General features: G+C 47.2%; 4 non-coding genes and 2 pseudogenes across 4 annotated transcripts; all 6 read left to right on the top strand.

Moving 5' to 3' along the window:
- The first annotated feature begins 1687 nt into the window (after positions 1–1687).
- Positions 1688–1865, top strand: LOC143753283 (U2 spliceosomal RNA; annotated as a pseudogene).
- Positions 1866–2299: 434 nt separating this feature from the next.
- Positions 2300–2463, top strand: LOC143753167 (U1 spliceosomal RNA). Its single transcript, XR_013207588.1, has one exon. It is a non-coding gene; the product is annotated as a U1 spliceosomal RNA (small nuclear RNA).
- A 6595-nt stretch (positions 2464–9058) lies between these two features.
- LOC143753271 (U2 spliceosomal RNA) lies at positions 9059–9234 on the top strand (annotated as a pseudogene).
- A 434-nt stretch (positions 9235–9668) lies between these two features.
- LOC143753112 (U1 spliceosomal RNA) lies at positions 9669–9832 on the top strand. The gene has a single exon (XR_013207534.1). It is a non-coding gene; the product is annotated as a U1 spliceosomal RNA (small nuclear RNA).
- A 1119-nt stretch (positions 9833–10951) lies between these two features.
- LOC143753210 (U2 spliceosomal RNA) lies at positions 10952–11142 on the top strand. Its single transcript, XR_013207629.1, has one exon. It is a non-coding gene; the product is annotated as a U2 spliceosomal RNA (small nuclear RNA).
- Positions 11143–11576: 434 nt separating this feature from the next.
- LOC143753166 (U1 spliceosomal RNA) lies at positions 11577–11740 on the top strand. The gene has a single exon (XR_013207587.1). It is a non-coding gene; the product is annotated as a U1 spliceosomal RNA (small nuclear RNA).
- Positions 11741–12064: the final 324 nt, after the last annotated feature.

Below are 12064 nucleotides of genomic sequence, written 5' to 3'. Positions count from 1 at the left end.
GTCGGGCCTCGGGCGCCAAGCTCAATAGGAGTAAGTCCGAGGCCCAGCTCTTCGGGCCGTGGGGGAACGTGGACACAGTTGGACTAGATTTGGATTTTAAAGACAATGATTTGAAAATTTTAGGTGTAAAATTTGACAGAGAGGGTGGAGGACAAGGAAACTGGACTGACATGTTAGGGAAAGTCAGGCAAAGACTGGGCTTTTGGGGACTGAGACAATTGACGTTTGAAGGCAAGATTTTAATTTTTAAAGCTGTGATTTTACCACTGATTTTACTTGTCTGTTCTGTTTTTAGTCCCCCAAGACGATTCCTGGCCAACCTGGAGAGGGCGGTATTTTATTTCCTGTGGGGGTCCAAGTGGGAACGACTAAAGAGGGAGGTCGTCAAAAAGAAAAAAGAGAATGGCGGGAAAGGCCTCCCAGACCCCCACCTGTTTTTAGGCAGCCGCTTTGCCGCCCTCCACATCCAGTACGCACTGACCCCATCCAGAGAACACAAGACAGCAGCCATGACCCGATTCTGGATGGGGTCATACCTAAGAACTTTGAAAATTTTACCCATTGATCTTAAAAGTCCTGTGTCTTTTAATTTGTCAAAAGAGCATAGTTTTATTAAGAAATTTTTAAAGAAATATCTTTTAGAGACAAATGATGCCACCATTTTAACTAACCATAAGTCTCTTATCTCTCTTGTGCAGGATCGAGAATCGGTGAGCCCGGTTCCAGGCCTCACACTAGGTGAGGCCAAAGATGTTTGGAGGAACGCAGCCCACCCAGCTCTCCAGAACAGGCTTAAAGACTTGTCGTGGATGGTGGCTCATGAGATCCTCCCGGTCAGGGCGGTTATGCACTCCAGAGGCATGGCCAAAAACTCCACCTGCCCACGGTCCGGATGTGGTTCCCCGGAGACCGTTCGACATCTGCTCTGGGAGTGCGGCGAAGCGCGGGACCTGTGGGCCAAGACCGGCCCCCTGTTTTTCCCGTGCCTGCCAGCGGGTGGGGCCCAGGTGGACTACAAGCTCGCCATCCTGGGGGTGGGTCAGGGCTTGAAGGAGCTGACACAACCAAAATTTTCCTCGCTCTGGCTCACCCTAAACGTGATTAAGGATGCCATCTGGGTCACCAGAAATCTGCTGGTGGGGAAACGCGTGACGGTCCCCCTCCACGCGTGCGAGCAGAAAATAAGATCAACGCTGCAGGGTGGGCCGCACGTCGTTATTCGGATGGGGGGGCCGGGGTCACACGTAGAAGGTCCCGGCCGCCACCGACCCTGGCCGCCCGTAGATGCACCCTCACCACACCGGCTACGGGAACAGCGGGCCAGCGGGCCGGAGGAGAGGGGATCTCCGCTGGGCACCAGAAGCGGGGAGTCTGGGGCCTGTTCTGGAGACCTGGAGTGAATGGACAATCTTGATAGGGACTCACCCTCGATCCTGTACAAGAGATGTTTTATTTGGCATATTTTATTGTTTTATTGTTTTATATTTGCATTCCTATTTTATTTTAATCCATTTTACCTTTACTTTAAAACAACACACAACATACATGGACTTTTACACAACACATCAACATAACTGATTTTTAACTGTAACTTATGTCCTTTTTGTTGTTTTAAGATATGTGCAAAAATGTGATTTTATAAGGAAAAAATGGATATTGAAAGAATGGAATGAAACAATGTGACAATAAACTTTTTTCGAAAGAAAAAAAAATCTGTTCTTATCAGTTTAATATCTGATACGTGCCCTACCCGGGCACCATATATTAAATTGATTTTTGGAACTGGGAGATGGAAGAGGGGCTTGCTCCGTCCACTCCACGCATCGACCCGGTATTGCAGTACTTCTGGGAACGGTGCACCCCCAAAAACTGTGTTCAATGAAAGAGATGTTTTAGTCTTGTGTGGCAGCAGGTGTTAATGGAAGTAACGTATATTGCTGTGTATGGGTGCTTTAAAGGTGTTGTAGGTGATCATATGCTATACAGGTAATGGTGGTGTGAGAGGGAAAAAAAAACAACAACTCTGTTCTTATCTCGTTTAACATCTGATTCGTCCACTATCCGGTGACCGCGTATGAAATTGATTTTTGGCTCATGGATCCGGAGCATGAAAACAACATCATCCACAACAACAACAGCAAAAGAGCCCGACTCTGCAGGTTTTTGATGTCTCTCTCTTATCTCTTGGAGTTTTTACGAATGAGCTGATGAGTTGAATCAGGTGTGTGTTTGATTGTCCGACCGTTGGTGAGGATTGCGGAGAGGGACACGGTGCCTCTGACGGGAGGCCTGGGAATTCATACTTACCTGGCAGGGGAGACACCATGATCAGGAAGGTGGTTCACCCAGGGCGAGGCTCGGCCATTGCGCTCCGGTTGTGCTGACCCCTGCGAATTCCCCAAATGTGGGAATCTCGACTGCATAATTTATGGTAGTGGGGGACTGCGTTCGCGCTCTCCCCTGGACACACTGGTTAAAAGAGCAGATTGTTCGAGTTCCTCTTCTTCTGGTAGTTAACGACCTAGGAAGTCCAGAGAATTGAACTGCAGTGGTTGATCGAGAGATGTAAAACTCTCAACCTAGGACCAGTCTGCAAAAGTAGGGCTGTTTTTTAGTTTTTTTTTTCATCATTCTTCAAATAATCTCCATTATTCAACCAGCGCTTTTATTGGCAGCAGTGGTCCTAGAAGCAAAGTTGTTCCGAATGAGGAGTTCTATCATGTGGTATGAATACCTTGTGCATGTGTGAAAAATCACCTGACATACAGTCGCCTATGGCCGTATTCATGTTGTTGTTTTTACTGTTTACAGCGCCACCAAGTGGCCAGTCGCCACATCCCTTTTCACCTGAGCACAGGCTGAGCCCGTGCACAGGTGTACCGACTTGGGTGTAATTGTCTCATTCCGTTGGAGAGTTATGGCCATTTAAGTAAAGCCCGCCTCGCCCACTCCCAACGTTTTGGCGTCCCGTCGCCAACGTGAATCGAAATTCCGACTTTTTTCCCCATCGCTGTCGGCAATCAGACTCCAGGGAATCTTTCTGCACCGGTTTGGGTCAGATCGGGCGAAAGACCTAGGACTAGTGTGCAAAAGTAGCTTTTTCACAAAATCCCAAATACCCGAAAATCTCGCCAGCGCAACCATCGAATCCGAGGCCTGCGTCTTGTTCGGCCCGAGCCAAGGATTCCGGTGATGTAAGACACTTGGGTCTGCGACGGACGGTTCAGGAGTTACGAGGCATTTCGTACTTCTGATCGCTGCAGCGCCACCTTGGGGCCGAGCCTTGGTGATGTTGTAGACCGGGCGGGTACTACCATCCCTCAAGAGTTTCAAGTCTCTACGACGTACGCTTTGGTCTGCCCGCTCACTTTTAGGGCAGAATGTTTGTTGGTCCAAAATCCCAGGTTGCACTCCAAAGTGTCGTGTTGTGCGCTCTGCTGTGATCCATTTTCGGTGTCAACAGTCAAGCTGAGCTTGTATTGCTGTGAGCTGAGCTTGTTTGTTGGCGACCTTTAGACCTTCTCGCCACGGCCCAGGTGGGCGTGGCCTTTGACGGCTCCCCCGCCTCTGCGTCATTGTGTCATCGCTTCTCGGCCTTTTGGCTAAGATCAAGTGTCTGGTCCTAAGGTAGAGACAGCGATCGCCTCTTGTTGGACTTGGTCTCGTGTGTTGCTTGTCACACGGGACACACACCCTTCAGGAGGTACATTGACAAGCGGCTTTTAATTGACGACTCGTTCTACGAGGAATCTTCTGGTTTTAAGGTAAGCAGGTTTTAATTTATTTATTGTATATTTATTGTTGGGTTTTAGCCGCAGCAGGCTAGTGGTGCCTCCAACATGTCGGCTGCTCGTGCCGGCATGAGGAGGCACCACAGCGTGCGTTTTAAATTTAAACCAAAAGAGGATGGCACTCTCCGGGTCATGTCCAGGCTGGACTTTTCTAGGAAGTGCATCCAACAGTTACTCGGTTTTAAGGTTGTGGACATAAACTGCCTGTTGACTCTGCCCCTGAATCATGGCTTTGATGTAAGTTTTGCTTCTGCTTCCTTGCTAAGTACTTTTTGGACTCGATTTGAAATGTGTAAAGCCAATTTCTCCATGTTCACTGTGGAAAAACTGACTGATAATTCACTGAAAGTTGTGATTGTCAGGATGTTTAATGAAACAGTTAGTGGAGAAGATATTTCTGTATGGTTGGCAAGATATTGCTCTATTCGTGGACAACCAGTCAAGGTTTTAGATGAAGACGGTATCTGGAGCTGTGCGTGGAGAGTGCCCATTAAACAATGGGCAGATCCCAACAGCTACCATGGCCTGAGTCAAATACCTTCTATGATTGTGTTGGGAGAGAATAGAGGCTACATCCATTACCAAGGGATGCCCAAGCTATGCCGCAAGTGTGGCAAACTTGGACATCTCGCCGAGGCATGCCAAGAAGTAGTGTGTAGGAAGTGCAGAGAAATTGGGCACATTTTTGAAGAGTGCCAAAATGGCAAAAAGTGCAACCTCTGTGGAGAATCATCCCATCTCTACAGAGACTGCCCTAAAAGTTTTGCCAACAAGTTAAAAAGCAACAAAATGGCCGCCCCACCCAAAGAACAAACAATTGAGGAGGCGGGCCCCGAGGTTTCGGCGGGAAATTCAAACCCCCAGCCAGCCTCAGGGATTGGACAGGAAGGAGGAAGTGGGGCGGCCACAGGGGCGGAGTCAATTCTGGCAGTTGGTGAGGGGGAGGAAGCCAATCCTCAAAATGAAATTGAAAAAGAAGACAGTATGGAGGATGAAGAGGAGGAAATGGCTTCCTCCCTAGTAACCGTGTCTGAGGTTAGTGTGTCCACGAGTGGGAGTGAAACAGATGTTTCGCTCCCCAATGCTCAAGTGCAGAAAAGAACTGCGAGATCTCCTCTGGTTCAAACAGAGGAGAAAAAGCTGCGGGTAGCGCATCGGCTAGATAGTTCCCCCATGGAAGATCTAGACCGTATGTGGCCCGCAGAATCTCCTAATGAAGTCTCTTTTCTGCATTTCAAGCTAAGAACATCATCGCCAAAGGATTCGCAAGAGGCCTTCTCTGCGAGCCCTGAGGCGTCAAGCACTTGCCCCCCTGATCCCAGCTCATCTGGGGAAAAGGGAAGGCAAGTGCAACAAGAAATAACATGATTTTAATTATACCTCTGTAGTCCCTTGGTTGCTTTTAAATGTCTCACACCCTTTTAACCATACTGCTCATGGCTCTCACTATCTCCACAATCAATGTGAGAAGTGTGAAGAGCAATATACGAGCACAGAGTGTGTTATCCTTTTTAAAATCTTTTAAGTCAGATGTGTTTTTATTGCAAGAATGTGGTCTGCCTTTTTTAACAAATTACAGGAAGTGGGAGGAGATTTGGACCCCAGGACTTTCCATCTGGAGTGGGTCCAATTTTAACAAAAATGACGGTGTTGCTATTTTAGTAAAAAATCCCCATGTTTTGGTGAAGGGCAGCACTGTGGTGAGGGATGGGCGGGCAATTTTAGCTAATCTGACTTTTTTAGGTAAGGATTTTAACATTTTAAATGTGTATGGTTTTACAGGTAAAAACAACAGGTATGAGCTTTTAGAAGACCTGCAGCCCCACATGCTCGGGAGGGCTCCCCTAGTGGTAGCAGGGGATTTTAATTGTGTTTTATCAAGACAGGATAGAAAGAGGGTAGGAGAGGATTTTAAGGTCGACAAGACATCGGTTTTATTACAAAATATAGTCAAAGATTTTAAGTTAGTTGACTGCTTTAAAACAATGCATCAAAGAGAGGAGGGCTTCACCTGGTTCAGTGGTGATGGCGCCAGAGCCTCTCGAATTGACTATGTTTTTACAAGGGACTGCCCGCCGACCGATGCTACATTGAGCCCCCTCTTCTTTTCTGATCACATGATGCTCTCCTGCACCCTTTCACTACCCACGGGTGTGACCGTAGGGGGAGGGCTGTGGAAGCTGAACTGCTCCCTATTAGAGGATGAGGAAGTGATTAGTGAATATAGGGAGCAGTTCAGCCAATGGCAGACCCTCCAAGACTTTTTCGACTCACGTGCACAGTGGTGGGAGATGGTGAAACAAAGGACAGGACGGTTTTTTAAACAAATTGGAAAAGAAAAAAAGAATAAAGAAAAAAGACGCATGATGGGGCTGCAAAAAAGACTGCAGAGATATTTTAACCTTTTAAACAGTGGATTGGATTTTACAGAAGAAATTAAAGAAGTAAAGAAAGAAATGTCAGATTTGTCCGAAACAAAGACTAAAGGTGTCATTTTAAGATGTAAGGAGAGAGAAATAGAAGAAGGGGAAAAGTGTACTAGATATTTTTTTAAAAAGACAATAACACGGGGAGGGTCAATTAATACTTTAAAAACTTTTACAGGTGGGGAGGTAAATACAACAGATCTGATTTTAGGGGAAATTGAAAGTTTTTACAATAATTTATACAGCACTAAAGAGGTACACAATGGCATCTTAGAGGAAGTTTTAGGGTTTTTAGACAAAAAGGTAAAGAGTCCAGATGTGCTTTTATCCCAAGATTTTACTCTTTTAGAAATGCACAAAGCGCTAAAAGGTTTTAAAAAGGGGAAGTCCCCAGGCTTGGATGGACTCCCCTTTGAGTTTTATCTGACTTTCTGGGACATTTTAGCACACGACTTATTGACAGTTTTTAAAGAACTTGAGACTCTTGACAGACTTCCAGACAGCTTTAGAGTAGGGATAGTTACATTACTATACAAAAAAGGGGACAAGACTGACCTGAGAAACTGGCGACCAATCACTCTTTTAAATTATGATTGTAAACTTTTTAGTAAGATTTTAGCTACACGTATGTCGACTGTTTTAGAGGACGTAATCCACCTGGATCAAGCATGCGCTGTGCCCGGCAGGAAGATCACGGACAGCCTGGTACTGATCAGAGACGCCATCTGTTTTGCGAGAGACAGAAACATTCGGCTAGTAGTCCTAAATTTAGATTTCGAAAAAGCCTTTGATCGCGTCTCGCACCAGTACCTGTTCCAGGTACTGGAAAAAATGGGGTTTCCTGGGAGGTTTATAGCCTGGGTGGGACTGCTGTACAACGATCTGTCTAGCAGAATTTTGGTTAACGGGCATTTATCCAAAGCTGTAAAACTCTACAGCGGCGTCCGTCAGGGGTGTCCTTTATCTCCCCTTCTGTATGTGGCTTGTATTGAGCCACTGGCACAAATCTTGAGAAGGGATAAATGGATTAAAGGACTAGACATCCCAGGGACTGGTGGACTGACGGCGACCTGTGTTTTATATATGGATGACGTGACCCTTTTAGCGACTGACCTTTTATCAGTACGAAGAGCAATGGACTTGACTGACTGGTACGGTCGGGCCTCGGGCGCCAAGCTCAATAGGAGTAAGTCCGAGGCCCAGCTCTTCGGGCCGTGGGGGAACGTGGACACAGTTGGACTAGATTTGGATTTTAAAGACAATGATTTGAAAATTTTAGGTGTAAAATTTGACAGAGAGGGTGGAGGACAAGGAAACTGGACTGACATGTTAGGGAAAGTCAGGCAAAGACTGGGCTTTTGGGGACTGAGACAATTGACGTTTGAAGGCAAGATTTTAATTTTTAAAGCTGTGATTTTACCACTGATTTTACTTGTCTGTTCTGTTTTTAGTCCCCCAAGACGATTCCTGGCCAACCTGGAGAGGGCGGTATTTTATTTCCTGTGGGGGTCCAAGTGGGAACGACTAAAGAGGGAGGTCGTCAAAAAGAAAAAAGAGAATGGCGGGAAAGGCCTCCCAGACCCCCACCTGTTTTTAGGCAGCCGCTTTGCCGCCCTCCACATCCAGTACGCACTGACCCCATCCAGAGAACACAAGACAGCAGCCATGACCCGATTCTGGATGGGGTCATACCTAAGAACTTTGAAAATTTTACCCATTGATCTTAAAAGTCCTGTGTCTTTTAATTTGTCAAAAGAGCATAGTTTTATTAAGAAATTTTTAAAGAAATATCTTTTAGAGACAAATGATGCCACCATTTTAACTAACCATAAGTCTCTTATCTCTCTTGTGCAGGATCGAGAATCGGTGAGCCCGGTTCCAGGCCTCACACTAGGTGAGGCCAAAGATGTTTGGAGGAACGCAGCCCACCCAGCTCTCCAGAACAGGCTTAAAGACTTGTCGTGGATGGTGGCTCATGAGATCCTCCCGGTCAGGGCGGTTATGCACTCCAGAGGCATGGCCAAAAACTCCACCTGCCCACGGTCCGGATGTGGTTCCCCGGAGACCGTTCGACATCTGCTCTGGGAGTGCGGCGAAGCGCGGGACCTGTGGGCCAAGACCGGCCCCCTGTTTTTCCCGTGCCTGCCAGCGGGTGGGGCCCAGGTGGACTACAAGCTCGCCATCCTGGGGGTGGGTCAGGGCTTGAAAGAGCTGACACAACCAAAATTTTCCTCGCTCTGGCTCACCCTAAACGTGATCAAGGATGCCATCTGGGTCACCAGAAATCTGCTGGTGGGGAAACGCGTGACGGTCCCCCTCCACGCGTGCGAGCAGAAAATAAGATCAACGCTGCAGGGTGGGCCGCACGTCGTTATTCGGATGGGGGGGCCGGGGTCACACGTAGAAGGTCCCGGCCGCCACCGACCCTGGCCGCCCGTAGATGCACCCTCACCACACCGGCTACGGGAACAGCGGGCCAGCGGGCCGGAGGAGAGGGGATCTCCGCTGGGCACCAGAAGCGGGGAGTCTGGGGCCTGTTCTGGAGACCTGGAGTGAATGGACAATCTTGATAGGGACTCACCCTCGATCCTGTACAAGAGATGTTTTATTTGGCATATTTTATTGTTTTATTGTTTTATATTTGCATTCCTATTTTATTTTAATCCATTTTACCTTTACTTTAAAACAACACACAACATACATGGACTTTTACACAACACATCAACATAACTGATTTTTAACTGTAACTTATGTCCTTTTTGTTGTTTTAAGATATGTGCAAAAATGTGATTTTATAAGGAAAAAATGGATATTGAAAGAATGGAATGAAACAATGTGACAATAAACTTTTTTCGAAAGAAAAATCTGTTCTTATCAGTTTAATATCTGATACGTGCCCTACCCGGGCACCATATATTAAATTGATTTTTGGAACTGGGAGATGGAAGAGGGGCTTGCTCCGTCCACTCCACGCATCGACCCGGTATTGCAGTACTTCTGGGAACGGTGCACCCCCAAAAACTGTGTTCAATGAAAGAGATGTTTTAGTCTTGTGTGGCAGCAGGTGTTAATGGAAGTAACGTATATTGCTGTGTATGGGTGCTTTAAAGGTGTTGTAGGTGATCATATGCTATACAGGTAATGGTGGTGTGAGAGGGAAAAAAAAACAACAACTCTGTTCTTATCTCGTTTAACATCTGATTCGTCCACTATCCGGTGACCGCGTATGAAATTGATTTTTGGCTCATGGATCCGGAGCATGAAAACAACATCATCCACAACAACAACAGCAAAAGAGCCCGACTCTGCAGGTTTTTGATGTCTCTCTCTTATCTCTTGGAGTTTTTACGAATGAGCTGATGAGTTGAATCAGGTGTGTGTTTGATTGTCCGACCGTTGGTGAGGATTGCGGAGAGGGACACGGTTCCTCTGACGGGAGGCCTGGGAATTCATACTTACCTGGCAGGGGAGACACCATGATCAGGAAGGTGGTTCACCCAGGGCGAGGCTCAGCCATTGCACTCCGGTTGTGCTGACCCCTGCGAATTCCCCAAATGTGGGAATCTCGACTGCATAATTTATGGTAGTGGGGGACTGCGTTCGCGCTCTCCCCTGGACACACTGGTTAAAAGAGCAGATTGTTCGAGTTCCTCTTCTTCTGGTAGTTAACGACCTAGGAAGTCCAGAGAATTGAACTGCAGTGGTTGATCGAGAGATGTAAAACTCTCAACCTAGGACCAGTCTGCAAAAGTAGGGCTGTTTTTTAGTTTTTTTTTTCATCATTCTTCAAATAATCTCCATTATTCAACCAGCGCTTTTATTGGCAGCAGTGGTCCTAGAAGCAAAGTTGTTCCGAATGAGGAGTTCTATCATGTGGTATGAATACCTTGTGCATGTGTGAAAAATCACCTGACATACAGTCGCCTATGGCCGTATTCATGTTGTTGTTTTTACTGTTTACAGCGCCACCAAGTGGCCAGTCGCCACATCCCTTTTCACCTGAGCACAGGCTGAGCCCGTGCACAGGTGTACCGACTTGGGTGTAATTGTCTCATTCCGTTGGAGAGTTATGGCCATTTAAGTAAAGCCCGCCTCGCCCACTCCCAACGTTTTGGCGTCCCGTCGCCAACGTGAATCGAAATTCCGACTTTTTTCCCCATCGCTGTCGGCAATCAGACTCCAGGGAATCTTTCTGCACCGGTTTGGGTCAGATCGGGCGAAAGACCTAGGACTAGTGTGCAAAAGTAGCTTTTTCACAAAATCCCAAATACCCGAAAATCTCGCCAGCGCAACCATCGAATCCGAGGCCTGCGTCTTGTTCGGCCCGAGCCAAGGATTCCGGTGATGTAAGACACTTGGGTCTGCGACGGACGGTTCAGGAGTTACGAGGCATTTCGTACTTCTGATCGCTGCAGCGCCACCTTGGGGCCGAGCCTTGGTGATGTTGTAGACCGGGCGGGTACTACCATCCCTCAAGAGTTTCAAGTCTCTACGACGTACGCTTTGGTCTGCCCGCTCACTTTTAGGGCAGAATGTTTGTTGGTCCAAAATCCCAGGTTGCACTCCAAAGTGTCGTGTTGTGCGCTCTGCTGTGATCCATTTTCGGTGTCAACAGTCAAGCTGAGCTTGTATTGCTGTGAGCTGAGCTTGTTTGCTGGCGACCTTTAGACCCTCTCGCCACGGCCCAGGTGGGCGTGGCCTTTGACGGCTCCCCCGCCTCTGCGTCATTGTGTCATCGCTTCTCGGCCTTTTGGCTAAGATCAAGTGTAGTATCTGTTCTTATCAGTTTAATATCTGATACGTGCCCTACCCGGGCACCATATATTAAATTGATTTTTGGAACTGGGAGATGGAAGAGGGGCTTGCTCCGTCCACTCCACGCATCGACCCGGTATTGCAGTACTTCTGGGAACGGTGCACCCCCAAAAACTGTGTTCAATGAAAGAGATGTTTTAGTCTTGTGTGGCAGCAGGTGTTAATGGAAGTAACGTATATTGCTGTGTATGGGTGCTTTAAAGGTGTTGTAGGTGATCATATGCTATACAGGTAATGGTGGTGTGAGAGGGAAAAAAAAACAACAACTCTGTTCTTATCTCGTTTAACATCTGATTCGTCCACTATCCGGTGACCGCGTATGAAATTGATTTTTGGCTCATGGATCCGGAGCATGAAAACAACATCATCCACAACAACAACAGCAAAAGAGCCCGACTCTGCAGGTTTTTGATGTCTCTCTCTTATCTCTTGGAGTTTTTACGAATGAGCTGATGAGTTGAATCAGGTGTGTGTTTGATTGTCCGACCGTTGGTGAGGATTGCGGAGAGGGACACGGTGCCTCTGACGGGAGGCCTGGGAATTCATACTTACCTGGCAGGGGAGACACCATGATCAGGAAGGTGGTTCACCCAGGGCGAGGCTCGGCCATTGCGCTCCGGTTGTGCTGACCCCTGCGAATTCCCCAAATGTGGGAATCTCGACTGCATAATTTATGGTAGTGGGGGACTGCGTTCGCGCTCTCCCCTGGACACACTGGTTAAAAGAGCAGATTGTTCGAGTTCCTCTTCTTCTGGTAGTTAACGACCTAGGAAGTCCAGAGAATTGAACTGCAGTGGTTGATCGAGAGATGTAAAACTCTCAACCTAGGACCAGTCTGCAAAAGTAGGGCTGTTTTTTAGTTTTTTTTTTCATCATTCTTCAAATAATCTCCATTATTCAACCAGCGCTTTTATTGGCAGCAGTGGTCCTAGAAGCAAAGTTGTTCCGAATGAGGAGTTCTATCATGTGGTATGAATACCTTGTGCATGTGTGAAAAATCACCTGACATACAGTCGCCTATGGCCGTATTCA

Source organism: Siphateles boraxobius, unplaced genomic scaffold, assembly GCF_051911475.1.
Source record: "Siphateles boraxobius isolate OS27281-9 unplaced genomic scaffold, OSU_SipBor_1 275, whole genome shotgun sequence".
NCBI classification, from domain to species: Eukaryota; Metazoa; Chordata; class Actinopteri; order Cypriniformes; family Leuciscidae; genus Siphateles; species Siphateles boraxobius.
Note: the sequence above shows the minus strand (reverse complement) of the source record. Positions and strands in the feature narration are given on the sequence as shown.